The sequence below is a fragment of the Pleurodeles waltl genome, chromosome 3_2 (genome assembly GCF_031143425.1).
Source record: "Pleurodeles waltl isolate 20211129_DDA chromosome 3_2, aPleWal1.hap1.20221129, whole genome shotgun sequence".
Taxonomy (NCBI): Eukaryota; Metazoa; Chordata; class Amphibia; order Caudata; family Salamandridae; genus Pleurodeles; species Pleurodeles waltl.
In genome coordinates this window covers 61835482-61860536 of record NC_090441.1, presented here as the reverse complement: position 1 = coordinate 61860536, position 25055 = coordinate 61835482, and the positions used below count along the sequence as shown (strand labels likewise).

At 47.4% G+C, this 25055-nt stretch overlaps 1 protein-coding gene across 1 annotated transcript in view; it reads right to left on the bottom strand.

Moving 5' to 3' along the window:
* TMEM132E (transmembrane protein 132E) overlaps positions 1-25055 on the bottom strand; it is an 881764-nt gene that overhangs the window by 606949 nt on the left and 249760 nt on the right. The gene's annotated exons all lie outside the window — the stretch shown is intronic.

Below are 25055 nucleotides of genomic sequence, written 5' to 3'. Positions count from 1 at the left end.
TGCGGCAGGAAAATATGGAGAATTGTTAAGCCTTGAGCCAACCATGTTATCTGTACCACTTAGGAGGGGGGGGGGTTAATATGATTTATTGACAAGGTATGTACGTCTAGAGATGGAAAATATGTGATAGTAAGTCATACCTTGATATAAATGGAATTGATTTCATAATTTTTATTGTTGTGAATTTTATTATTAAAAAATATAATTACAGTAAATGTGATTATAAGAATTGATAATTATAACAGCAATTATGATTAAATTAAGTACACCAAGTAAAATTTCTAAGTTTTTAAATTCATTTAATTTTCCAGAGCTGGTGGTGAATGACCGTGAAGCATCATGAAGAAGAGTGAAACAAGCACATTCTGTCCCTCTGATCCCCAATGTGTAATTCATTTATGGTCAAATGTCCAACATGGAGGTATGCTGACAAACTAGCAAGACTACTCACCATGGAAAACATTGTTAGAGGCAGCTCAAGTAAGGAACCACATTCCACTGTTAGACATTGTGAGAAATGTGGAAAGCAACACAGTTCCCCAAGTATTTTACTCCAGGAAGTGCAGGATCCTGTTCACTATGAAGAGAGATTTACAGACTATTAAGCGAAAAGCTGAAGCAAGTGTCAGTGATGATGCTGGAATGAGTGAGTGCACGAGTAAACGCTTAAACAGAAGAACATCATTTAAGTCAAATGTGTATGCTGAAGAATGTATATTTTGTGGAAAGATAAAATGCTACAAGGGAACATCAACGTGTGAGAAATTAATCAAGGCCATGAAGCTTAGAGTTGACAAAAGGCTTCATGAGTGTGCAACCATTAATTGTGATTCAAAGATCTTAGCTGTTTGTAGTAGGGACACAGAGGCTGCAGAAATCCATTATCATGCATCTTATTATAGGAACTATACAAGGATTGAAGCAAAGATGGAAGAACATGTATCTAGCATTTAAACCGATGATCACTACAAAAATATGAGAGATGAAGCATATGATGAACTATTTCAATATATTAGAACTGTGATTAGTCCTAACAGAGAGGTAATACGTGTGACGACTCTCACTGAAAGGGTTGAAACCCTCATGACATGCAAAGGAATACAGGGAATAGATGAATCAACCAAGAAGCATATTAGAAGAAAATTGGACTCCGAGTTCAGTGACAGCCTCCACATATTCCCAGACAACCAAGGAAAATTATTGGGCCAACCTGATAGTGTCCTACTACAGGATGTTGTAAGAGAAAATTGGAGTTTATAAAGAGAATTATCAGTTTTAAAGGTTAGGGCAACAGACTTGAACAAGATCATTGATCAAATATAATCACACATTAGAACAATGATTAAAAGAAACTTGACATTAACACCATGGTCATATCACGCATAGAAATTTGATAAAGATTTATTTACAGTGCCTAATTACCTTAAACAGTTCCTATTAGGACTTCTGACTTGAGATCCAGAAAACACAAAGCTGTCCAAAAGGGTCACCTTAGTTATACAATCATTCAAAAAGGACATTATCTATGCAGTCACAAATGGCCAGCAGAAACCCCCCAAGCAATTGTTGCTCCGATACACTGTAAAAACAGTGACAGGAAATGTTGAAATCATTTGCACGCTAAACAGACTTGGTCATGGCATTTCATACTCACAAATGGAAGAAAATAATACCACCGTGTGTCTTCAGAAACTTGCTGGTACCTTAAATGAGCAAACTTTTCTTACAGCCAACATTGAGCCTTGTGTCTTCACTAACTTAGCATGGGTTAAGAGACTGGAAGAGACTCTTACTAGTAAGGGGACAACTCATCGAGTCAACTGTATAGCTGTGCAGAGCAGGTTGTTTGGACTGCAACCTTTTAAAGCTATTCTTCCAAGCATTGAGAAACAAAACCAAAGAACCCTGACCACCACAAATACTGAAGAATTGTTCATGCATGTTTCTAGTGAACGAGTTGGGTCTCAGCCAGTGATGACAAGTACCAAAGCCCTGCCGAAATGTATTTCCCAACTGAAGCATGCACAAAATAAGATCATACTCTGGGTTGTTACAATACAAGAAGCGAGTCTTGCACAGATAATACTAAGTTGGACAGGATTTCGCATCAGTACTAGAGACCTAGTTAGTGTTTCACAGGATTCCATTGGCTTCTTGCCAACCATTAATGCTACTGCATCTGATGAAAACTATAGTGGTCATGGATCAAGCTCTCTACGCATAAGCAGCTGTCTTGGTAAAAAGGTTTGTCGAGCTATGGTAGGTCTCCATACGTTTACCAGTTATGACACAATAAGCGCATTTGCGGGAAAAGGGAAAGTAAGTGCATTCAAAATCCTGTCTGCCAACAGACATACACACAAAACATCTGTGCAGCTCAGAAACAAATGGGATCTCTCTGAAGAACTAATGGGCAAATTGGAGCAATTCTCGTGCTTGCTGTATGCACCAAAATCTACGGTTCATCGAATGAATGACTTGAGATATCACCTATTCTGTGCAAAGAAAGGGGAGATAGATAGTCATCAACTTCCACCTTGCAGGGGCTGTCTAAAGAAACATGCCGAACATGCAAATTATCAAGCCACTATAAGCAAGAGGTGTCTTCTGAATGATCCACAGACACCTAGTCAGTTGAGAGAGGGTGGAAGTTGGAAAAACATGAGGTAGCAGAGCAACTGGAAGTGGACTGGATAAAGGGGCAGAGAGTACCTCGGGCTATGGTAGCTCTACTAACTTGCAACTCCAAATGCCAACATGTGTCTGCAGTCTAAATGACTGCAAGTGCACTGACATGTGCAGACTTCCCACCTCTGAAAATCAAACAGACGCAGAGAATGATGACACCTATTCAGAAGAAGAAGATGATGACGATGAATGTGAATGATAAAATTATGTTTATGTTCACTCGACATGCATTGCCTATGTAAGATGTGATAACTATTATTTGAAATTGTAAGTGAAAATTATGCATAAATCTATATAAATATGAGAAATACAATTACTTTTTGTTATTATTTTAAGGACTATATTGTTATCACAATTAGTAATCATAATTATTTTTAAATTATAATGAATGTAACCAATATGGTGGAATTAGATTTATTTTTTCCACATATTATGATGAATGTGTATGGTATTTAAAAAAAGAATTGAAAACTATTATTTTATTTTGGCTATGGTTTCTAGTCCAATAAAATGAGACAAAAGGCAAAGAGTGATGACTTGCTATCACATATTTCCAACTCTAGGCATCCATACCTTGCAAAAAAATCATATTAGAACCCACCCCCCTCAGTGGTACCAATGACCTAAATTTGGGGTCCTGGCTCATGGCTTATTAAGTTGAATGCTCGGCAGTCCAATGAGGAAGCTCTCAGCAGTCTTTCATTAGAGCTCCATGCACCCTGGCTTCACCCCTCATGAAAACATCATGTTGTGATCATATGCACTGCACATTGCAAAATGAATGCAAGAATACACTACTCTAAAATCTGTAATTTCATGACTTTGCATATTGAAGACATCTACTGAGGATTACATGCAAATAGCACACAAAATGCATGGTGCTCCTAAGTGAAAGATGGTGCATAAACTAAAATTAGTCCAAGAAAAAAGTAAAATCAATTATTTCATGGTCTTCAGCTGAATACTTCGAATAACAAGTTAGTCGAAAAACAAAGGGCCTGATTTAGAGTTTGGCGGAGGGAGTCACTCTGTCACAAACATGGCAGAAATACCATCCACCTTATTACAATTGCATTATAGCCTATAGAACGTGTAATATGGCAGAACGGATATATCTGTCACGTTTGTGATAGAGCAACCTCTCCACTAAATTGTGAATCAGGCCGAAAGTGTCTCAGTGGGCAGCAAGTATTCCAGCAGGCTAGAACTATGAAACTGAGAGCCGCCATTCTGAAGTCAATGTACAAAAGAGACACTAATTGGCAGCAATATACAACAGGCTTCAACATGTGCATTTGGAGTAATTTCCTCTTTTTAGGGTATTGGGGGAGGGTAGGATAGGGACAGGAAAAGCCTCTCTTTTTACATTCCTTAAATGCCTTCACTGCATGTAAATACATTAATCTAGTGTATTTCCACTGCGCCTACCATATTATACAGTCTGTTATAATGCATTTCATATCTTACTTGTTATAATTCCTTGCTTTTCCTCTTGCACTGACTTAGATTACTATTCTCTTAGTATTTGGAAGTCTGGCATGCACATACTCTTCCATCCTCCATCCCCCTTTACTCATCCCAAGCCTTTGGGTTGAGTAAATGAAGGATATACTCCCAATTAACACTTCTGGATTTCTTTCCTTCTCCACCCCTCCATTACTCCTGTCAATCTAACTAACAAACTCTCATATCTGCGGCTCAAATTAACTCATAATAATACTAAAACTGTACTTATTATTTCCCGATACTAATCTATCACTAATTCTTGTTGGGTTCCAGAGTAGCGTGCTACTCACCGAAAAGCGCTTTGACGCCTCGTCAGGGGTAGTAAGCGCTATATAAATACGATTACAATACAATACAATACATTGCTACCCTTTCTGGTAATAAGAGTTGGCTTTGCCATCCAACATCTTTGAAGCATGGCAGCATGTCCCATTAAAGGGGCGCAAAGGAAGTTGTCCAAGAGATCGTCCAAAAAGAAAAAACCAGGGGACGATTACATAAAAGTGACACTGACACAAAATATGAGCTGCTCAAAATGTCACATCTAATAAGGGCCACTAAAAGTTTTGCCAATGCGCTGGCCTACTTTGGTATATGGAAGGCACACATTTTACCCACTGCGAACCTTCAATCGGCAGATGTTGTACACGTGATTCACATTGGTCCAACGGGTCTGAGATCTATCACAGCATCAACAGTATACCATCACTGGGGGGAAAGCTCCTACAATTTGCATGCATTTGAGATGACCAAATGACTGAAGATACAACAGGAGTACACTTTTCATACTCACACTATCCGGCTCTATGTTCTGTGCATAGATCCCCCTGGGGAGCCTATGGTGCTTGTTGGAGATTTAAAAGGGCCTACATTTTATATTTCATTGTCTTCTGTCTTCTTGCATCATGAGCAAGTATAGAACTCATCAACACCAGTTTTCTTGGTTCTCTAACCTATCCTGGTCTGCCACTAAAGGCTTCACATTGGTTCACCTACAACTCTGCTGCAATAAGGGTCAAAAGTCACAAATTAAGGAATACTACAAAATAGGTTTCAAAGTATTCAATCGCTCATACCACACAGCAGATATTTCGTGCCAGAAGAAAACAGGCTAACAATGATCACAGCACCATGGGATTTGGATTCCGTCCTTGCCTCTCCACACCAACGATATGTGATGTAACAGGCATTACAATGTCGTAATACAAATGTGTACTATGAAAGGATGAATTTATGTCTGTGAGGTGAAAACATTGACCGAAGTCTGTTGGGAGGTGTCAGCCTGGTGTGTACACCTGCATCTCCAAAGTGCCACCTCCAGCACATCCTTCAACAGAACCTAGGGTCAAGTTACAAAGTTCCTTATTATTCAACCACTCACACCTAAGAGGTTAAAAGATCATTTCTTGTGTGATTTTGTATTCCATAGCTTATTCTCAAAGCATGGCCTGACCGTTAACATTTATATAGGCTAGAAGAGGAGAGTTACACCTTCTAGGAAAGGATAAAGCCGTCAAGTGAAAAAGACCGTAATTTGCTCTTATAAACTTGTTCCAACCAGTTCTTCTTAATCTTTCATCATCTTGCCACCCCAAAAAATGTGACCTAGGACGAGCCCCTCCTAAAAGAATTGCTAGTATAAGGGATTAGCCAAGTAGTTCTCCTGGCTTTTAAGAAGACACTCATATACAGTGTGCAGGACCAGATCTTTCTCCAACTCTGAGTTCCGTCAATGAGAAAATTTATTTTTTTCACGCTAAAAATATTTAAAATAAGGTAGGGGGGTCTGCAAATGAGACAGGAGATCCACACAGACTCACTGCCCGATTTCCCGTCTGAACCAGTTCCTATTACCTTCGAAAATCATGCATTAGGAAAGGCAGGACGAAGGTAATCCTGATGGGTTGCCTACATCATTCTGTTGCCAGCAGAAGTGAGTTGGCTCTTGTGCTGTTCACAATCGAGTCCTTATTAAGAGCAGTGGCCCTGGGAGTTACCCTCTCTCCCTCCACACTCTGCCACGATAGTAGGGCAGCATCCACCAAAGCTCATTTCAGCTTGATGTACATTGAGAGCTTTAAAATATTCTAAACTAATCAATAATAACTTATTTAAGGATTATGGATCTTTACATCTTCCATGTCTTCTCGACTGATGAGAGCACTGAATTCTCAGCCGGTCTTTAAAAAAATGTTTAATGCAATGATGCTTCAGGCTGCGTTCCTTACCCTTGATCTGTGCCTGATTTCCACTGTTACCTTTGACCTCTGCCTTAACTGGCAGGTAGATGCCACGCCTGGCATCAGATCCCACACACTACTGCATAGTGTGTGCCAAAGAGGCTATCTGCTGTCACACAATGTTAGGTTGGTCTCTTCTCATACCAAACAAACCTTGTCTCCCATCTTACAAGCTGACGCCTGTCTCCACACATAGAAAGCGAAGCATGTCTGTCAGTGCACATAGCTAGTCAGCTCTCAAACACAAGGCTTGTTACTTTGGCCGTGCGCATTGGGAGGTGGTTGCAGGACCTGGTCTGTGGCCAGGTCCTGCAGCCAACCCCTATAACAACCCAACCCCACATGGCCTCCCTTCCCCAGGCCAATCTCGGCCCTAGCAACCCCATCCCTAGGGCCCAGCCTAACTATTACATTTTTGGGAGAGGGGTGCCACACACTCCCACAGGCTGATCTCAACCCCGGGGACCAGCCTAAACATTTTATTTTTTGGGGGGGAGAGGGGCCGCGCTTCTCCCCCCCAGGCCGATCTGGTCCAGGGATCCCAACCCCCAGGGCCTGGCCTAATTATTTAAATTCTTTGGGGTGGAAAGGGGCTAACTGGTCCCCCTCTCTAAGGCCGATCTTGGCATCTCTGCAGGCAGGGAAACAGAGGAAACCTCCGCTCCCATGAAGTGAGAGCTGTTTGACATACGAGCAGAGTGTTTGTTGTGACTTGATGGGTGCTGTTAGCTTCCACCAAGTCATAGCAAACAGCTATGTCCCAGGGGTGGGCACCCGAGGACATAGCAGGAGCCAGCCCTGGGGAATGGTGGGCCCCAGGTCCATTATTGGCTCCTTGAGGGAGGTGGCAATCTCGTGGTGTGTAGGGGGCCTGGTGGCCCCGCATATTACTTTTCTTTAGTGCCCCAGGGTGGTGACGGTGCCTGGGGCTGTGGGGAGGGGCAGGCAGTCCCCCACATTAGTTTCACTTCAGTCCGTCTGGGACCCAAGCACCAGAGCTAAGGGGTCAGGGTGTCCCTACCATGGCCTCTTTTCTTTTTTTTCGCTGTCATCACTTCCTTGTTGAAGTGTTGACTGTCAATCAGATATCAGCACGAGATCAGGAGGGTTTGCAGAGCCTTTACGTCCCTATATATCCAAATTTGGATTTTCTTTAATATCTCAAAAAACACTGAAAAGATTTAATCAAATAACAAAAAGGCCTCTTCTGGACCAAGAGCTACCTTTCTGCCAAATGTGGTGTCATTCCGTCCAGTGGTTCAGTCGCTATTGCTGTTCAAAATCCCTATGAAAAAAGGAATGGGGGAAAAAGCATTTTGAACCCCCTCTCATCCGCCCCCTCCCACAAACACACTTTTTCTCTGCCCCTGTTTGGTGAATCACAAAAACTTTCCAGACAGATGCTTAAGTGAGCATCGTATTTTCTAGGAAATTATGTGAAGATTAATCAAATGGCGCCAAAGTTATTAGCAAAACAAAAAACGCTTTTTCTACAGAAACTAGGCCCTAACTATAACCTATAACTACCTAATTCTTGTGTCCTCTTAATTGAGCATTCATTTAGAAACCAGATATCGTAAGGTAGAAATCCAAGCTCTTAGTATTTGAAAGTTTCTTTCAGATTATGACCTGTGTGCAAACATTTTAATTTCGATTTAATGCAAACCGGCACCACAAGTTATGCTACATAACTATCTTTTTTTATATTATATTTATTGCATTTTTTAGAAGCAAAGAAATACACATTAAAATCATAGCTAAAACACAAAACCAAGCCACAAAACACTCTGAAGTTTACAGTAAAACAAAGGAGGTTAGGATAAACACATATGAAATAGACAAAGCAGTGACATGCAAGCAATGATTAGACAGATGAAAAATGGGTCACTGGCGATGAAAACTATACAATAGGCATAGTCGCTCAGGAGTCAGGGCTTGGAGGGGGGACATCAGAAGCCGTCCGGGCAGCCAGGTAAATATGAAAGGGCTTCAAATATCCTTAGGGTGAGATCTGATGGCTGTTAACGCCCAGTAGTCCTCTAGATGGTCTGCGCAATAGGCAGCATCAGTAAGCCAATCAGAGAGTTTTGGGCTGCCACTACGACCCCAATGAACCGCAACTCTTCTCTTGGAGAGGAGTAACATCATTGCCATCAGACGGTGGACACCTGCCGGGACATGTCTGACAACCCAAGTAGGGAAACGAGTGGAGTATGAGGTACAAAGTTTACTACTACTGAGTCAATACAATGCAGTAAGGCTGACGAATAGCTGGCAATTGCGGGGCAGGACCAATCAAGGTGTTGAAAGTCAGCATCAGCATCCCCACAATGCACACAGCTTGTATCAGACCCATCAGCTCCGAAGCCGCCGGGGTATGATACATTCGGTAAAGGAATTTTACATGTATAAATCTCAATCTGTAATTTGGCAACAGCAGCCTAGTTAGGGAGCAGCAATACCTCCAATTATCCTCCTTCAGGTCCTCTCCCAGATTTGCCGACCACTTTAACAAAGCCATTGCCTTAAGCACAGGGGCCTTGTATTGCATAGTAGAATACAAATGGGTGATAAGCCTCCTGGGGGAGGGAGTAGTGAGCACATAAGCTAGACCACGCAGAGTAGCAAAATCATGGGGTAAGAAGCCATGCTGAGCTCTGCAAGTGCTGCGCAAGCGAAAATATAGGAATATGTCAAGCAGTGAACATGCAATTAGAGCCTGCAGATCCTGTAATGGTAGGAACTCAAAGGTCGCACATCTTCAAAAAACCCAACATGCACAGCTGACACTTAGTGGGTTCCTCCATCGCAGGACGTAAGATCAAGTAGTCAGCCAGAGGAGATTAGCAGAGTAGAGGCAGTCCAGCACAGCCCTTCAACACCGGTTCTGCCAGGCTCAGACTGTGCATTGAACGGTACTGATGTCCCCTCACGGGCATCCAGGAGCGGTACAAACCGCTGTGCGCAGGAGGCGCCCCTCGACTAGGTCTGCCTCTCTCGCAGTGTGCAGAAGGTGTGGGATGGGGTGCACCCAGTAGTAGGCAAAGTGTGCTTGGGTTCAAAAGTAGTAAAGCTCATTCTCCGGGGCACAGGACACACACGCCTCTCTACTGAAAAGGAGGCGTTGGTGTCTCCCGAGCCAGCCCACAGCACTTGGATTTAAAGGGAACAAATGTGACGAAGCTACGCTAATGGAGGGGCAAGCATATTTACAAGCAAGTAGAGCAATTTCGGAAGACCCACCATTTTGGCAATGGCAACGCAACCATTAAGAGACCGTGGAAGTCTAGACCACATCGGTAGGCATCCCGACAACCACTCCACCACATCCCTCCTCATAACAATCCCTAAGTAGTACACATTGTTGCTTGGCCATTTAAAAGGACACTCGGTGGGAAAGCATTCAGTGCACTCAATAAGTGGAAATAATGTTGATTTCGACCAGCTGATCGCTATATACAGATGCTTACAGGATAAACTTTCGCAGGATTTGTGGTGGAGTTCCTCACTTAGAGGGTGACATTGTCGTGCAGAGGGGCACCACCAGCTGTCATGACGTGTACCACAGGCCTTAATCAGCATGGTGCTGCTGCAGGTGCGTCACCACGGGCTCCATGGCGATGGCATAAGGAATCCAGGCAACAGGGCAGCTTTGCATAGTGCTTCTCTTTATGGCTATGGATTCAGGTATTCTCCCACTGATGCCCCAATCTAGCAGTTTAATCCACCCAAGGAGGCCATGACTGAAAACCCATGAACTGCAGGATGGGTACTAAAAACAACCACTCAAGAGAATCACCTGCCTTAGTGGCATCTAGAAAGGCAACCACCGCCTACAGCTGCGGATTTAAGGAGTGAATTAGGGCAAAAAGAGCACAAATATTATAACTTGTCAAGGGACCAGGAACCAAATTCGACTGATCTTGGTGCAGTTTCACAGAGAGGAGGGGCAGGATACAGGCCGCAATCATTTTGCACGTATTATGTTGTCCATATTTACCGTAGAAAGCGGATGATAAGAATCGCAGCTATTGGCTGGTTCATCAGGTTTAAGGAGCGTGACGAGAAGGGCCTCCCGCCGAGAAGGTGGTAGATAATCGGTTTCCTGGGCCACCTCATACTTTGCAAATTGGTGGAGTGACAGAAGCTCAGCGTATTCCTTATAGAAATGGATCATAAAGCCAGCCCGGCCTGGGGCCTTCCCGCCAGCCATGCTACTAATGGCCTCCGTGGTGAAGGGGCTATCTAGATAAAGCCTGTGATTATTATCAAGACAAATTAACTGAATGGAATCAAAGTGTCCAGTAAGTCTATCAACTGCACCTTCCCCTGGGAGGTATACAACTCATCCACCTATTGAAGCATGATCTGAGTGATACCAGAGGAGCAGTGGGGCTCACCGTCCGGATCCAGCAATTCCATAATATAGGATCTTCACCAGAGCTTTCTAAGAAGTGCCACAAGCGTGTAACCTGCCCTGCCACCTTCACCATAACAGCAAGCCACAGCCTCCTTATGCAGGAAGCACACCTCGCTTTGCGCACACTACTCATACTCTGACAGTTTTTTATGGAACTGTGCGAAGCATAACACATCAGATGAGTCAAAGTAGCCCATCTCAAGCTCACGTTGCTCACGCTCCCCAGTGCCCAGTGAGTGCAAAGGTCTTGCAAAATACCAGGTTGTTTAGAGACGCAGGTGCCCCGCACATAGACCTCGAAGGCCTCCCAGAGCACTCAAGGAGAGTCAACAGAGCCCGAATTGTGCTCAAATTATTCGGCAATTGCCGTACAAATCACTGAATGAAATGGGGGTCACTAAGTGCATTAGGAGAAAGATGCCAAGAAAAGGCACAGGACAATGGCATCCCAAAAGACAAAGTCAATAACACAGGCGCATGATCAGAGAGGGTCGGGGCTAAATCTTCAACCTCAACCACACAACCAAACGAATCTCGAGTAAGGTGCCAATAGTCAATGCGTGACCATGCAACCTTAGAGGTAGTGGCACACGTTCCCTCAGCCACATGCGGATGCCAGATGCATCACACCTCCATCAGATCATGGTCCAACAGGAGAGTGTTGTAGAGTGGGGATGTTGATGCCAGCAGAAGTGAGAACTATTGACATGAGGGTCTAACACAACATTAAAGTCACCACCCCAAATCACCCTTGAGTAGCCAAAAGCTACAACTTTATCTCATACATTTGCAAAGAACAATGAAGTGTCAACATTAGGACCAGAGATACAGACTTTAGTGATGGGCTTATCCAGGAGCACCCCATGCAATATCACAGTGACCCCCCACGTCCGCAAGAGATCTGAGTGCACCCCTCTGCAGCGCACGTCAGAGTAAACAAACAACCTCACGGGGGTAGGATAAATAATGGGAGAGGTATGCCTCCCCGATCCAACCGGATCACAGGCGGTCATGAGCATGAGGGGCAAGATGAGTCTCATGTAATAACAATGTCCACCTGATGGCGGCGAAGATAGGCAAACGTGCATATTTCAGGCCCTTTTCAGACCACGGACATTCCAAGTTAGCAGCATGACCCCAGTCATAACCAAGGGTGCCCAACCACACCAGCATAAGAAAACCAAGGAAGCATGTCACACACCATATCACCAAGTTAGAAACCAAAGCAATGGCAGTGTATAAAGGTAGCATGCTCAGAACCTTAATGAGTGGCATGAAAACTTCAAACAGACCCATTTCCAACTCCCACCCACTTCAACCACCCAAACCAGTTGAAAAAGATTCCCCTTCCTAATGACTGCACAATCGATAAAAATTGTAGTACATTCGGGAAAGCCAGAGAGGCAGATGGTCTACTGATCCCGCATTTGGGACAGGTAGCCTGGAGTGGACATATAGAAAGCTGCAAAACAAAACAAAGGAATGCTAGTTGTTTTCATTGAATCAATAGTCCGCTTGTGCATCCGCCAAGGAGTCTACAACTGGAGGTCTGTGGGAGCACCTGCAGCAGAACTTGAGAGCCTGTTTGGGATCCATAAAAAGATGTGTCTTTCCACAAAGGCTGACCCAAAGCTTGGTTACACTTTGTGTAATAGGAGCGTGAGTGGAAGATATTCTTTACGAGCCGACAGCACTGTGGAGATGAAGTCCAGAAAGAATGACAGTCTATTGCCCTTGTATTGGAGTTCCTTATGTTCACGAGCGAGGTGAATGACTGTATCCATGTCTCAGCAGTGAAGCAGTCTCACTATAATGGGATGGGTCGGGCCCCTGGCCAAGGGCACAGGCCCAAGAAGCGTTGGGCTCATTCCTTTAAAATAAACAAATGAGATGTTCTCTGAACAGGGAACATACAAGAGACTCTAAGTAGGTTTCTACCAAGGTTTTGGAGATGTATTCAGGTAGGCCAAAGACCATAATTTTGTAACACCTGGAGCGAGCCTCCAGGTCCTCATTTTTGGCTTTGGCCACCGTGAGCACCTTTCCATACATAGGAGCTGCTCCCTTTGTTTTACAGCGCCATCCTCTGTGAGAGACGCACTACTCCAAATGGAAAAAATGGTGATCATGTTTTTCCAAGTGATTTCTCATGCTGTCCACCATCTATGCTGCTGAGGATATTTTACACCTCCGTCAGCAGGTTTGCAAAAGCCCGAGCATGTGAGGAGTCCCCCAAGGGCCCATCATGGGGGGAACCCAAAGTGGTGCCATCATCAACAGGTCTCTGGGTACGGCGCTTATCAAAGAGCAACTTGGACAGTTGCTTGTCCAACTTTCCCAATCCTAGGCCTGAGGCAAGGCAAGAAGAAAAGCTGAGGCACTAAAAGAAGCAGAAGAGATAACGAGCACTCCTGCTCCACCCAACAACGACCTAATGATAAAATCCTGAGGGACGGTGGGAAGGGAAGGCCTTTCTACTGGTAGCCTGCTCAAGGCCATCCAAATGGCCTTGTTCAATGCCAAACCCTCTCTTGGGTAAGGGGGGAGGACACGTCAAGTCTACAAGGTCAGTGGCAGCAACTATATAATTAGGGCAAACATCCACATGGCAGGTAGAGCAGGAGTCCAGTGGCAGCCCTGCCACTCTCCAATCCATGCAGGGGAGCAGGCCATAAAGAACATAAGGCAGCCAGGAGCCCCAAGAAAAAATGTCTGTCCTTAACCCAAATGCCAGGCCAATGGAAGAACAAGCAGATGCACTATCCTCAAAGGCAGATAGGTAGAATGCAAGACAGCAGATCTCCCGAGGCACAGGTGTCTAAAGTCAGCACTTCACACCCGCAATGTTCTGGCATCAGGCCTCACAATTGCAGTCTGTGCCAGGTCGGGGGAGGAGAGTCAATATGGCATCCCCAGCAGGCAGGAACCACGGGGAGGAACGCCCCAGCCCTCCGTCGAGGGAGCTGCAGCGTGAATCCTAGTCCCTGTAGTAAAAGAAGGTCGCTGTGCCACCATGTGGCCTCGGTTTTCCCAGCCCATAGCAATTGTCCCGGGCATACCCACAGTCTTGAGAGAATGCCTCATCGGGCCACTGGTGCCACAGGATCACTGGGAGGCAGCTAAAAAATATACCAGGCATGGAGGCGTCCAGGAGGCCACAGCCGCACAACTCCCCTGAGCGCTGCAGCTAGCCACGCTACGGCCCCCAAACCGTGAAGAGCAGATACGGGCAACCCACCAAAGAAACCGCAGCAGGGATCCAGTCCCTGCAGGAGCCATGACCATCGCGTTACAATGTGTTGATCGGAGTCCGCCACAGTCGGCCCATGGACAACCTGCAGCCTAGCTAGTGCCTGACCTGGTCAGTGCATTGCTCTGCCTCCTGTGGCTCCACCGTCTAACTAGAGCCCTTTCCCTGGCTCCTCTGAACTCCTGACCCCTGTCAGGTGTTCGAGGCCCTCATCCAACTGCAGGTTTCTGCCTGCGCCACATCCCTGGTGTCTAGTAGGAGAGCTCTGCTTTCCTACTAGGCTACCTTCTGCCTCTCTCCTTCCTTTGCTTTGCTCTGCTGTCTGCTCCACTACTATCCCTTAGTGCTCCTTTTCCTTGTTTCTCTCTCACTCCGCTCTCTCTCTCACTTTCACTCTCCCCGTCTTTCTCTCTTCCCTGCCGCTGCTGCCCCTGCGGCTCTGCCCACTTTTTCGTCTCTGCCTCCTTTTCGGCTCTGCCCCCTTTTCCGGCCCCACCCCCATTTTCACGCAGTTTTTTATCCCCCTCCTGCCTCCCAGCTGTCCTCTCCTCCCCCAGCCTCCCTACTTAATGGCGGCGTGCGCAGCGGGTGAGCTGCTGGCGTGCCACTGGCACACCAAAGGCAAGCCCATCTGTGCCCGTCTGCGCTGTCACCGCGCCCAGCGGCAGAACCCCTGGCTTCCGTCCCCCCCACTGCCGCCACGCATGTCTTCGCTACAACGCCCCTACCCTCCGCGCCCTCAACACCGGCCGCTCTCCCGTCTGCCTTCAAGCCTCCCCGCAGGCCACCCGCAGACCCTTCTCCTGCCGGAACTGCACCTTCACCAGCCTCCCCGCCAACAACACACCCACAAAGGGAGGACGCAACCATCTCAGATGTATCCTCCTCAACAACTGCTCCATCCACAAGCATGAAGTAGAGCTATGGAATCTACTCGACTCAGCCTCCCCAGACGTCGCCTTCCTGACCGAGATGTGAGTGAACCCCTCCTCAGCGCCTTACATCGCCATAGCCATCTCGGACGGCTACAAGATCACCCGGAGGGACCACTCAAACAAACCAGGAAGAGGCCTCGCCATCATCCACAAGAACACCCTCAGGATCACGACCAACACCGAAGACACCCTCAGCACTGCCGAACTCCTGCACTTCCAAATCCACACTGACCCAAACACCACCCTTTGAGAGACCCTTGTCTACAGGACCCCCGGCCCACGACAGCAGTTTAGCGACTCCATTACCAACATCATCAGTACGCACGCTCTCGCATCCACTGACTACATACTCCTCGGAGACTTAAACTTCCACCTCGAGAACACCAACAACAACAACACCGCCACCCTGCTTGACAACCTCTAAAAACCTCGGCCTCAAACAGCTCGTCACAACACCAACCCACTCTGCAGGTCACACACTCGACCCTATTTTCTCCGCCAGCAATCACATCTATTTCAGCCACACCACCGAACTCCACTGGACAGACCACTGCTGCATCCACTTCTCCTTCAAGAAACCCACAACACACCATCACCCACAACAGATCCCCCACCCCAGTTGGAACAAGGTCACCAAAGACCAACTTATCTCAACCCTCTTCCAGAACCCACCCATCAACACCACCGACACTGATGCAGCTGCCCACAACTACAGACAATGGGCCACCACCTGTGCCAATACTCTTGCCCCAGTCAAGAATCCCTCCAATAGACGCACCGACAGAAAGGCCTTCTAGTTTACCGCCGACCTCCACACATCTAAGCAAAGCTACCGAAGACTCGAAAGAAAGTGGCTCCAAGATCAGATTCTGGGCAACCACACAGCCTTCAAAAACGCCATCCGCAGACACCACCAACTCATCCGAGCCGCCAAAAGAACCACCTTCAAAGACCGAATCCACAACAACGCACACAGCCACAAGGTGCTCTTCAGCGTCATGAAGGAACTTTCCAACCCCAGTTCCAACGTCAATGACATCCCCATCCCAAGACCTCTGCGACTCCCTAGCCTCCTACTTCCACCGCAAGATTGCAGACATCCACAACAGCTTCAGCACCCATACTCCCCCGGCAACCACCAAAACCACAGATTCACCTCCGACCAACCACCTGCTCTCCTGGACCCCGTCAACGACGACACCATTGAAATCATGAACACCATCCACTCGGCTCTCCATCTGACCCCTGCCCTCACCACATCCTCAACAAAACAAGCTCTGTCATCGCACCCCAACTACGGAAGATCATCAAGAGCTCCTTTGAGTCCGCCACCTTCCCGGAGAGCTGGAAACATGCAGAGATCAAAGACCACCTCAAAAAACCCAAGGCAGAACCAAAGTACCTCAAGAACTTCCGGCCTATCTTCCTGCTCCCCTTCCTGGCAAAAGTCATCGAGAAGGCCGTCAACAGACAACTAACCCATTTCCTAGAGGAGAACCGCACCCTGGACCCTTCCCAATCCGGATTCTGCAGCAACCACAGCACCGTAACTGCCCTCATCGCCGCCACCGACGACATCAGAACCATACTGGAGAGCGGCGAAACCACGGCCCTCATCCTCCTGGATCTCTCGGCCATGTTTGACACCGTCTGCCACCACACCCTATGCTCACGCCACAGCAATGCTGGAATCTGCGACAGAGCCCTGGACTGGGTCACCTCCTTTCTCACCAGCAGAACCCAGAGAGTCCGGCTCCCCCCATTCTGCTCGGAGGCCACCAAAATCATCTGCGGCGTACCCCAGGGTTCGTCCCTCAGCCCGACCCTCTTCAACATCTACATGGCCCCGCTCGCTAACATCGCTCGATCCCACAATCTCAACATCATCTCATACGCCGACGACACCCAGATGATCCTCTCCCTCACCAAGGACTCTGCCAAGACCTACCTCCACGAAGGAATGAAGGCCATCGCCGAATAGATGAAGAGCAGCTGCCTCAAACTCAATTCGGACAAGACGGAAGTCCTTATTTTCGGCTCCACCCCCTCCGCATGGGATGATTCCTGGTGGCCTGCCACTCTCGGAACCGCTTCGACTCCCACGGACCACGCACGCAACCTAGGATTCATCTTGGACCCCTCACTATCCATGACCCAGCAAGTCAAAGCCATCTCCTCCTCATGCTTCAACACTCTTCGCATGCTCCGAAAGATCTACAAATGGATATCCACCAAAACCAGAAGAACAGTCACCCAAGCCCTCGTAAGCAGCAAACTGGACTACAGCAATGCCCTTTACGAAGGAACCACAGCCAAACTCCGGAAGAGGCTGCAACGCATCCAGAACGCCTCTGCACGCCTCATCCTGGACATCCCCCGCAACTGCCACATCACAGACCACCTAAAGACCTGCACTGGCTCGCGGTCAACAAGAGAATCACATTCAAACTGCTCACCCACGCTCACAAAGCACTGCACAACATCGGACCAGAATACCTCAACAAACGACTCTCCTTCTACACCCCAATCCAGCATCTCCGCTCTGCTGACCTCGCCTTCACAACCGTCCCACGCGTCCGCAGAACTACAACCGGCAGTAGATCATTTTCACACCTCGCCGCCAAAACGTGGAACACTCTTCCCACCCACCTGTGCCAGACAAAAGACCTCCTTACCTTCAGGAAACTTCTCAAGACCTGGCTGTTCGAGCAGTAGTAGCACCCCCCCCCATGTTCTCTACCTCCCCTCCTCAGCACCTTGAGACCCTCACAGGTGAGTAGTGCGCTTTACAAATCCCCTGATTGATTGATTGATTGATGGATCGGACCGCCACAGGGGCCGCAAGTCCAACGGGAGGCAGGCAACAGAAAAAAAAAAAAAAACACTCCAGGGTAGAAAGTGGCCGGGCAGCTGTAGCCACCTAGCACCCCCAAGAACCCCAGCCGGCAGTGCTGAGGCCTGTAAACTCAGTTGAGCGGCCTCGCAGCAAGCCACAAGCAGGCATCTCGGTCTTTAAAAGTACTACCCCGGCTTCAGCTCGGGGCAAATTCGGTGCCCAGGGACATGGAGGGGAGCTGGTCCAGGAGTGTAAATCGGGCTTGCAGAAACTCACAGGTTAGCAGCCAACTTGCAGCCCAGCTCTCTGGCGCCCCCATGCTATATAACTATCTTTAACTGCAAGAATTTTGTAGAGAACACATTTTGAAAACAGATCTTTCATTTTTGGCAGCCGAAGTATTAAAGATTCTCTAGGTAAACTTCTTTTTCACAAGAATCCCCGATGACAGAAATGTATTTATATATTCATGGGTTTTCCGTAGCAAAGGTATTATACTCAGTTGGGAGCCCAGAGTGCTTCGCAAACATCTATGGGGGTAGAACACAGAAAACAACACTGTCTGGCTCCCGCTCCAGGTGGCATTTTAGACTTCAACCTGATATTTTGTAGTCTTCTACTAATTAACCATTTTACTGAAGAACCTTGGAGATATCAAGATTTTTGGTTTCACGGCCAGCCTGGGTATAACTGAACATTATAGCAGAAATGGGGGAGCAAAGGAGTCTGACGGGTGCCCCATACTCATTAGCATACTGGATATCTCAACTAAACGAAGGTGGCATATGTCTCGATATCAGTAAACCAACCAATACACCACATTGTCCTATCTTGAAGACTCAGACTTTATATAAAAATTTGGCAGAATGAATACTCCATCACAAAATGCAGAGGAAGTCCCTTCTGCTGTATTACATGTACTTTAAAGCCTAAGGCACCTGTATATAGTGGATGGGATATCAACGTAGATTTAGAGTGTCCTGTCTGCAAAACTCTAAATAAAGCCCTTCATCATTTCTAAGCCTAGTGTCTGTACTTCAAATAGTAGTGTAGTGGACTAGACTCAAAACAATTGGTGTTTCTATGACTATGCTTGTTGTAAATATTGATGCAAGGCAAGTCCAAGGAAGCTGGGCACCCTCAGTGCTCTATCCTTGCCCTTCAGATGCCTAGTCCAGTCAGGACAGCTGCATGAATGAAGTCTGTGACTCTTGTGTGCCAGGTGGGGGCCACTGCAAAGTAAGAACCATCACCCTTGTGTAGAACCAGTCGAGAACCCCTGTATGTCAACTGGGAACCTCCGTAAAGTAAGGGCCTTTGCCCTTATGTAGAACCAGCTGGTGATCCCCTGTATGCCAGGTGGGGGGCCACCGTGAAGGGCCGTCACCCTTGTGCAGAGCCAGTCCGTGACCCCTGTGCACCAGGAGGGGTCCACTATGGAAGCAGGGCTGTAACACTGGATCATCATGCCCTAGCTGCTATAAGGAAGTGTTACCAATTGCAAGGAGCCATGGGGGAGACGTATAACACCAATGCGGCCCACCCACAGACTGAAGGAAACATGATGCATCCTTAGAGAAAGACCGGAAGAGGTCAAGGACCACCAGCATCAGGAAACCGGTGCCCACAGAGATGGTCCCCGGTCCTCCTGCACTTGCCGGCTGCCATCAGGTTGGGTAAGACTGTTTGAGGCCAGCAGGCCTGTTGGGGATGTGCATGAACTTAGCACATAATGGTGTTGAAGCTGACACTTACGTCCAAAGTTAGACTTTGTTATGTAGGGACTAACGTACCACATCTGGGAGTCGTTTCCAGTACTGAAAAGGGAAAAACCAGCCTCACTAGAAAGGGATGTGGGGACTTGAGAATAATGCTCTGGATGACGCTAGCATGTAGACCTTAAGAGGCTTTGGTCATTATTTAGTGTGTTGCCTCTGAGTTGTGTGCCTATATTATAATACTCCTTTTTTCATAAAAACAAGTTTTTGACTGGAAAATCTCCTTATTGAGGTTACTGTTTGTACTTCAAGTCTTTCTCCTGTAAATGCCTCACACCTACCTCCCCCTGGAAGGGCCATACACTGTTCGACCTACACTACCACTGAGAGTCAACTGTGGAACGGCTAGTACTTCCCACAGTTAGTCAGGACCCAAAGTACGTCAGACCCCGGACATCACTAGTAAGAGGATTCAACCTGCAAGGTTGGGCCCAGCAACTCCTGCTTGCCCTGTGGCCTTATTAAAGGAGTTCTGACGGTCAAACATCAAAAGAGTGTCCAAGCAGCTGCACACAGAGGCAGTGCCAAAGTAGCTGCACAAAGAGTCAGTGACAGCAGCTACAATCAGTGCCATTCCCAGAGAGACCCTGCATAGAGGCAGTTTCTGAGCAGTCACTCACATGGACAGTCTCAGGACAGCTGCACACAGTGGCATTTTCAGAGCAGCCGCAATCAGAGACATTCTCACAGCAGTCTTGTATAAAAGGAGTCTCAGAGCAGAAGCACCTACAGGCAGTTTCGTGGCAATTAGAAATGGAGGCAGCCTCCGAATAGTTGCAAACAGAGGCAGTCACAAGAAAAGCTGCAATCACAGGCGGTTTCAAAGCAGCTGTAGGCTTCAACAGTCCCCGAGAAACCTCTCAGGGGGGCAGCTTCCAAACCCCCGCTAAGGGGCAGTCTCCAAACAGCTGCATAGGAAGGAAGTCTTTGGAGGCCAGTCTCTAAGCAGCCACATACAGTAGTAGTCTTTGAGCAGTCACTCTTGGAGGAAGGGTCCAAGCAGACACACAAGGGTGAAGTGTCAGCTGCTACACACGGAGGCAATCGTAATGGATTGCAGCTGCATAGAGAGTCAGTTTTAAAGCAGACGCATGCTGAGGCAGTCTCCAACCATCTGCTAAGGGAGGCAGACTGCTAACACTTGCATAAGGAGGATGTCTCGAAGTAGTAGGTCATTGATGCAGTCTATAAGCAGCCTCACAGAGAGGACGTGCCCAAGCAGCTGCACAAAGACGCAGCCGCACAAGGACAGTATAAGAGCTGCCACACACTGGGGGTGGGGTGGGGTAGAGCACCTGCATTCATAGGCAGTCTCCGAGCAGCGAGACACAGATTCACTCTCAGTGAAGCTGTATACAGAGGTATTTCCAGCCAACTGCACACCAGTCTTACAGCAGCAGCACCCACAGAGGCAGTCTCAGGGCACCAAAACATACAGTCAGTCTCAGAGCAGCAAAACATATGCAGTCTCAGAGCAGCACCACACAGCCAGTCTCAGAGGAGCAGCACATACAACCACTCTTAGAGCAGCCGCACAGTCAGTCTCAGAGGAGCCACACACAGTCTCGGACCAGCCGCACAGAAGCCAGTCTCAGAGCAGCCGCACAGAAGCCAGTCTTAGAGCAGTCGCAAAGAAGCCAGTCTCAGAGCAGCCGCACAGAAGCCAGTCTCAGCAGCCACACAGAAGCCAGTCTCAGCAGCCACACAGAAGTCAGTCTCAGAGCAGCCGCACAGAAGGCAGTCTCAGAGCAGCCGCACATACAGTGGCAGTCTCAGAGCAGTCGCACACACAGCGGCAGTCTTAGTGCAGTCACATATAGGGCCAGTCTCAGAGCAGACGCACACACAGGGCCAGTCTCAGAGCAGCCACACACACAGTGCCAGTCTCAGAGCAGCCACACACACAGTGCCAGTCTCAGAGCAGCCACACAGAAGCCAGTCTCAGCAGCCACACAGAAGCCAGTCTCAGCAGCCACACAGAAGTCAGTCTCAGAGCAGCCGCACAGAAGCCAGTCTCAGAGCAGCCACACATACAGTGGCAGTCTCAGAGCAGTCGCACACACAGCGGCAGTCTTAGTGCAGTCACATATAGGGCCAGTCTCAGAGCAGACGCACACACAGGGCCAGTCTCAGAGCAGCCACACACACAGTGCCAGTCTCAGAGCAGCCACACAGAAGCCAGTCTCAGAGCAGCCACACACACAGAAGCCAGTCTCAGCAGCCACACAGAAGCCAGTCTCAGAGCAGCCACACACACAGAAGCCAGTCTCAGAGCAGCCACACAGAAGCCAGTCTCAGCAGCCACACAGAAGCCAGTCTCAGCAGCCACACAGAAGTCAGTCTCAGAGCAGCCGCACAGAAGCCAGTCTCAGAGCAGACTCACAGTTTCAGAGCAGCTACATACACAACCAGTCTCAGAGCAGTCGGACACAGTGGCAGTCTTAGTGCAGTCACACACAGGGCCAGTCTCAGAGCAGTCGCACACACAGGGCCAGTCTCAGAGCAGTCACACACACAGTAGCAGTCTCAGAGCATACGCATAAAAGGTCAGTCTCAGAGCAGCCACACGCGCAGTGGTAGTTTCAGAGCAGCTGCACAGAGCCAATTTCATAGAAATCACAAACGCGGGCAGTCTTTGAGTAGAGACACACGCAACCAGCTTCAGAGCAGCGGATACAGGTGCAGTTTCATAGCAGTCACACGAGGAGGTGATCTCAGAGCAGCAGCACATACAGCCAGTCTCAGAGCATCCATACACAGACACAGCCTCAAAGAAGTCAGAAAAAGCAGCCTCTGTAGGGCCACGCATGCAGACCCACACAGTACACACACACATATGCGCAATCACACAGGCAGGAGCGACATAAAAGCAATTTGAAAAGTGATGTACCACGGGGTGGCGTCTCAGAAAGGCCATTTAGTTTATTCTCATTTGACTTTTCTGCTGACGGACTTCTGCTTTCATTGCTCATATTCATGTGTCTAAATGTCAGAACTGCAAGGACAAAAATATCAACCTGTCAAAATATTGTGGCAAAAATATTGTCTACCAGAATACTGTGAAGGTGGAGGTATCTAAGTGTACACACCTATATGTCTAGAACAGTGGTTCCCAACCTGTGGTCCAGGGACCCCTGGGGGTCCGCAAAGCCTTCTCAGGGGGTCCGCGACTGATTAGAAAATGAAAAAATATTAAAAGATAATGACAAATTAGGCCCCAAGCTTCTAGTAATGACTCAGTGGGGGTCCCCGGATTCCAATGATGATTCAGTGGGGGTCCCTGGGTTCCAATAATGATACAGTGGGGGTCCACAGAAGTCAAAAGGTTGGGAACCACTGGTCTAGAAGATATATGTATACATATGTTCACAGTATTTTGACAGACCACGTTTGGCTTCACTATATTGGCAGGTGTACATTTAAATCTCAGTATTCCAGTATTAAACGCTCAGATCTGTGCAGGGCCATACTTAACAAATATTCTCTTTGCAGGAAGTATTAACTAATGAAGATTGACCTGCGCTTTCAAACCAAAGACCAAAGGCATTTATCGGCTTCAGTCTGAGCCTTACAGGACATACTGTCGATAAAGACTTGACCTCATCCCTAGGTACACACCTTCCCATCCCCCAAGGGCCAGACCCTTCCTGGAATAAGGCGGTCACCACCTCTGCCAGGATTGATCAAGAACCGCAGAAGGAGACTTTGAAAGCGGGGTTGGTGGCAGACGCAGGATCAAGGAGGTGAGATAAAGACTGGGCCGAAGCCCTCACCCCACCCGCCCCACATCCATGTTTAAGCACGGGGCACAACTGTTATGAATGCATTGAAACGTCACATATAGTCGATAGTTTGCAGTAGATACCCTTCCTTCTGTTATCATCCTTGATGCACCCCTCCCTGGGACCGCCTGACTCCATCTGGTGCTTCTGGGCAGCCCGGCATCTTTTACATTTTAGGATTAAACTGTAAGAGGAGCACAGTCCTACAACATTAGGGGCAGGAGTCATCAGTTCTTCACTCCCTATGGAAGCTGGACCTTCAGTTTATACATTTATTTGTGTATTTTTATAGCACTTACCCGAAGGTGCTAGAGTGCTTTACATTATAAATGGGTCTTTACATTAAGTACACAATTATAGAATCCAAAGAATTTGGTACACTACAGTATAAGAGCAGATCACATGGACATCGGAGTATAGTATATGTTGTGGCAGTGATAACATTTGCATAGGAGGTGTTGACTGCTGCCACGTTGAGGATGGTGTGTAATGAAATGGAGGTAGTGCAGAAAATCCCAAGGCAATGATCACTTCTGAGACTAAACCAGGCAGGTAAAAACTGGGGAAGAGATAACCTTGGAAGAAGTGGTGGTGCGCAGGGTCGGAGGCAAGGAGATCCATATTCTGCTGAGGTTTCCTGAGGAAGATCGCACCCTGAGTACTTGTCGGGCGAAGCCAATAGTGAGAGAAGGAGGAAGGAGTGATGTGAACTGAATGTTGCCCTTACATCTCACCACACACTGTAGTAACAATGGGTGCGCACATAAAGATAAACATGCCACAGCACACAAAATTAATCTTGAAGTCATTCAGCCACAGAAAGCCTCCCAGACCCAATCCTCCATCTCCACGGCCCTTTTTGCATGGATTCTCCTTCCCTGGGGGCGCGTGGTGTCTGTGCACTTAGCTGAGCCAATGTGCACTTGGCTAAATGTCAGATCCCATTACTTCCCTCACTTCCTCCTCTAGGAGACTGCAACAGATGTGCACCGGGCAGCCAGACTGACCATATGGCGAGACGAACCCCCCCGGGACGCGGGAGCACTCCACTCATCTCAGCGCTCTTCCTTGTCTGAGATATTTTAATGTTACGGCCCCTGTGGGGCGAGGGCGGAGCAGGAGGCGCCCCTTAATGTCACTGGAAGATGGGCTGTGGCTTCTTCCTCCCGGTGCACAACAGACAGAGGTCATTAAATATGTCTTCAACAAGCAAATGTGACGATCCAAGCTCCTGTTCGAAGTTAGTAGTTTACAAATAGACCCACGAGGGAACCTTGTATACTGCATTCTTCTCAGCCTTAAATGTTGAAATATCACAAAAGAGGGACCACAGGCGTCTCCGAAAATGAGAACTTCATGGTTTCGAAAACAGAACTATGTTTTTAAAATAATGAACCGTCTGAGTCAGTCAGAATATTCAAACCGAGAAGTATGATTTTCTGATGAAATACAGAGTCAATTTCCGTATTACACAAAATAACTCTGAAACCTGGGCTCTTAAAATTGATATGTGTGTGTGTGTCTATATATATATATATATATATATATATATATATATATATATATATATATGCTCCTTTCTGTAATGTTTTGGGGTGATTTCTCAGACAGGGGGCGAGA